This window comes from Astatotilapia calliptera, chromosome 14, assembly GCF_964374335.1.
Source record: "Astatotilapia calliptera chromosome 14, fAstCal68.1, whole genome shotgun sequence".
NCBI classification, from domain to species: domain Eukaryota; kingdom Metazoa; phylum Chordata; class Actinopteri; order Cichliformes; family Cichlidae; genus Astatotilapia; species Astatotilapia calliptera.
The window spans coordinates 40,598,946-40,603,510 of record NC_137435.1 but is presented as its reverse complement, the minus strand read 5'-3'; the positions used below and the strand labels follow the sequence as shown (position 1 = coordinate 40,603,510).

The window sequence follows — 4,565 nt, the reverse complement described above, 5'->3', positions numbered from 1 at the left end:
TCAAAAGTGTTAAATGTTTTGGTGTTAATAGTCTTCTTGCAAAAGTAGAGTTAATTTTACTCTAAGTAGAGTCACATTCTTTTAATGTAACTCTGAGGTGTAAAATGATAGTAGTTAAAATCGAGTGTTAAAAATGAGTGTTTCTCTGTCAAATCTGGAGGTGTTACAATGGAAACATTAACTCTTGACCTCTTAACTCTGAACTCCTAGACGGGCTATGACACCAATAGAGTGAATTCACAGACTCCGCCCCCAGCACAGCTCCAATCGAAGCTGAAGTGAAGCCGTTTCAGAACATTTTGCTCTACATATTTGAGTTGTTTGCCATGCTTGGTAAGTCATTTTTTCAAAGATTGTTTCAATTATTGTTATGAGCTTTTACTTCTGTGGCTCTTTGGAGTTGAGACAAAGCTGTGTGAAAGGCATTAGCCATGTTGCTCGCTGATAGCACAATATTCTGTTTTAGCTAGCTGAAAGGTATTGTTTGCCTTGAAAAAAAGCTTGCATGTGAATTTTCAGTCAAACCTTTGGTCAAATACACCTAAAACAATGTGTAGAATGTGAAATGTTGGTATAATGGTGCTACTTGAAGCCTGAAAACGATCGCCCATTAAAAAAACGAGCAAACAGCAGTAGCAGACGTCCTGACTGGGTTCTACGTTAGCATAGATCCCTCCAGAGTTTTGTGCACACGGTTTAGGTAAAAATGAAAAAGGTTGAGGTTTTACATTTAGTTCAGTATTACCTGTTGCCTGTGTCCTTGTCTTTTGGGAAAATACTTTACACAAGTAATGGCTCAAAAAGGATTCCTTTTTTCCCCACTGTGCTGCAATTGTTTTGTGCCATTAATTAGTGTCAACTAATTTTTATTCAATCTCCGCACAGGATATGCTTGTGAAGATGGAATATGGGGGAGAGCAGAAGTGCGTTGAAGTTCCACAAAGGGATGAATGAAGGACATGCATATTGTATTGAAGAAATAAGTGATGAGATGCTGTTATTTGCATTTACCATGTCAGACCTTTTGATAAACAAAATTCTAATGAAAGTGAGAACATGTACACTGTTACATCTTTCAGAAAATGTTTTGAAATTGTGGTGCACAGTTCAGAATAAATGTTTTTCAAAAACATTGCATCTTTTTAGTAAATGTTTATTTCCAAAAGAAATGTCTAGAAGTTCAGAACAGTAAAATTCCTGCTTTTTAGAATGAATTAGAAGATAACTCTTACGTAGTTAAACTAAAATACTCTTTGAGAGTTAATATATAAACTCTTAACACCAAGTGTTAAATTATCAACTCCAGACAGATTTGGTGTTTAACACTAAATCAGAGTTAACGTACCAACTCTCCAAAAAGAGTTCAATTAACACTCTCTGGTGTGGACCCATATAGACACTTTAATAGTGTTGAAATCAAATCCGACAGTGTTAATTTGGACATGCTGGATTTACTGTGTATCGCCAAGAGAGAGCCAAACCATCCTTTGGAGAAAACTGATCTCCACCACTTGGAAGGACGTAGATTGACTAGTAAATCAACAGCTTCGCTTTCATGTTCTTTATTTACCACAACAGTCTGGAACAGCATGCATATCTCTGCAGACATGTCTGTGCGTCTCCCTTCTCCTCTCACACGAGGTAGCTGAACTTCTCCACTTAGGTCAGAAACTCCTTCAGCTGGAGTGGACGCTCAACCATTTTTCATCACCACGACTGTTACTCCACAGTGCCGATCGCGATCGCTCCCCCTGTGCACAATTGCCATGTATTAAAGGAACAGTACGTAAAAATTAAATAAGGAAAGAAAATTCAATATAACTGTAAACATTACACTAAACAAAATTTTAAAGTAAAACTGAAATTCTCCATTATCATACATTTTATCTTCATCCAAAATAATTCAAATCAAATTATTAACAAATATACACTCTGTGAAATCTGAATAAAGTAAGAGATGTTTAGACCTTTATGTTATACTGGGCATTTATCTCATCAGCTGGTGGAGGGCTGAACTAAAAGCACTAACTGCACTTCTACAATATGGGAGTGCACTTCTGGCTAGCACATTAGCAAAGTTTAGCACAGCATTTCATTCCTGTCACAAAAAAGTTATATTGATGCAAGATACATGATCCCCAGTGTTTTTGCTTCAGGTTCATCCTTAAGTGTTTAAAATCAGTGCTTAGGTACTTCAGCACTCTGTCCATGAAAATTCCTGTGGCCAGGCTAGATCATCACCTTCTCATACGTCCAATTTGGCCAAATTAGGGAATTAAGAGCAGACATAAACATTTACATTCACCCTCTGACTTCAGCAGTCTGGAGCACATCGTAGTACCAGCCAGGTACAGCTCTCAGACAGATGCTGCCCTCAGTTCACAGACAGGCCACCACGCTCTTGGAGTCAGAAGTCAGCATGTGGTGCAACTAGACATCAGCAGGAGCAGCAGGTTCAGCAAAACAAACTAAAAAAAACCCACAAGGGTAAATGCAGGAATGTGTAAGGGTGAGAGGTTTTGTGTACTGTATTATGTGTGTGTTCTTGTGGGCGTAAGAAAAGAGGAAAGCCAAAAAGCTCTGAAAAAGGGAGCATACAAACTTAAGCCGTGCACTTACACACTGTAAATATTGCCTATTCACTTACTTCAGTATAAAGCTCTTTTACAGTTCTCCTTAAAAGGACTCACACACCCTCTGTGAAGGCCTTTGAAGTTCTGATTAACACACAGTACAGTCAGGTTGGACAACAGCATGAAAACTGGGTGCAGTAACCCCCCCAGGCCACCCAGTGTCCAGTGTTTTAGCAGACCCTGAAAAAAAGTCCGCCATGATCTGTTAACCAGAGAAAAGATGTGGAGAAGTTGCACTAATGAGCTGGTCACAAGATCCTGTCAGACTGGAGCCCTTCAGTTGGTGAACAGCTCTAAAAAATGTCGTTTTTGCAATTGATTACGTGTAAAATGTGCTTAAGGTATAAAACAAAACCATGCACACATCAGATGAAAAGTGATACCATGTAAAGCGTATAGTACGAACATCTAATAGTGCCATACACCACAGCAAACCTTCTATGTTTCTACTCTGCAGCCTTTCTGAATTGTCTGAGCTCAGACAGTCTCCCCCGCCCGTAGCTGTGATCAGATTTTATTGGTCGCTACCCAAAGTTTACCCAAAGGTAAGGGTGTGAATGTAAATCTCCAGCTTGGCCTTCATGGCTTCAGGATCCACTTTCTCCTCACTTCAGCAGACCAGAAGCCTGATGCAACAATCCACCTCTCAGTCTTCCAGTCCACCTTCCCCTGCTCATGAACAAGACTCAGACACCTGAACTCCTCCGCATGAAGCAGAAATCGCCAACCCAGAACAGACAGTCCAACCTTTTGCAGTTGAGAACCATGGCCTCGGGCATGGAGGACCTCATTCCAGCTACTTTGTATTCAAACACAACGCTCTGCAGTGTGAGCTGGAAACCATGGCTTGATAAAGCCACAGGACCACATCATACACAAAAGCAGAGATGTTATCCTGCTAGAACAAAGTCACACTCATTCATTACTGGTGACCAAACCCTAGACATTAGACTTACTTTAGACTTTTTAGGTAACAAAAACAAGCAAATATAGTTTGCTTAAACGGTGCTGCTGCTTAATGAAGCCCAACAATGTTGCAGTCCTACCTGAAAGATGGATTTTTACATTTACGCAGTAATACTCAGTGTTGGGACTAACGCGTTATTAAGTAACGCGTTACAGTAACTATGTTATTATTCTGGTACCGAGCACGGTAACTGCTTATGCCAAAATCAGGAATGCATTAATCGTTACTGAGATTTAGTCGTTATTCATTACTTCATGTGTTGCGTTCGACTTACCTTGGAAATCAGAACACAGACCTGGGAATGATGTCACACTCGAGTTCTGGTTAACTTCGTCAGAGAAGTCGGGATTCCAATATGGCAATGCCCTCGAAAACAGTTGTTTTGCTAGCCCGCTACAACAACAAATTACTACTAAACACATATGCAGCCATAGCTGGACCCGGTGGGCCGATGGTGATTTTTCGTTTTGATGAGCCGATGTTTTTTTGTTTGTTTTTTTCCGTAACGGTATAAACAATGAAAGGTGGTGGATTGTCCAGATGCTGGCAGATGTGTAAAAAATAACTCAGTTGTTTGGTGGTGGCTATGGCGGAGCTTCCACAGAGGCCAGCAGGTGGATGAGGGAGAGGGGAGGCAGGAGGAGAGACCAGAGGCAGCCGCCAGTCCGAGTGTCAGGTGAACTGAACTTCAGGTAAGAAGTTATGACCTGCAGTCTCTCTGGGTCAGATATGAACCAAGTTTAGGTGGAGTTTATTTTTGTTATACTGACTTTTTACAGTCAGTTACAATAACTCGTACTGCGTGCTAGCTAGCTTGACGGAGTTTCTATACAGCTGGGTGGTGCTATGATGTTACTGATAGTGAACTTTATTTTGTTCATAAGGTTAGTTAGTAGAGTTGCCAACCGTCCCGTAAAAAGACGTAATCGTCTGGTATTCAGAGAAAATATTACGCGTTTCTTATT

The 4,565-nt window shown here is 40.5% G+C and overlaps 1 long non-coding RNA gene across 1 annotated transcript; it reads left to right on the top strand.

Moving 5' to 3' along the window:
- Positions 1 to 212: 212 nt before the first annotated feature.
- Positions 213 to 1,130, top strand: LOC145420113 (uncharacterized). Its single transcript, XR_013901407.1, has 2 exons — positions 213 to 333; positions 886 to 1,130. It is a non-coding gene; the product is annotated as an uncharacterized LOC145420113 (long non-coding RNA).
- The last annotated feature ends 3,435 nt before the right edge of the window (positions 1,131 to 4,565 follow it).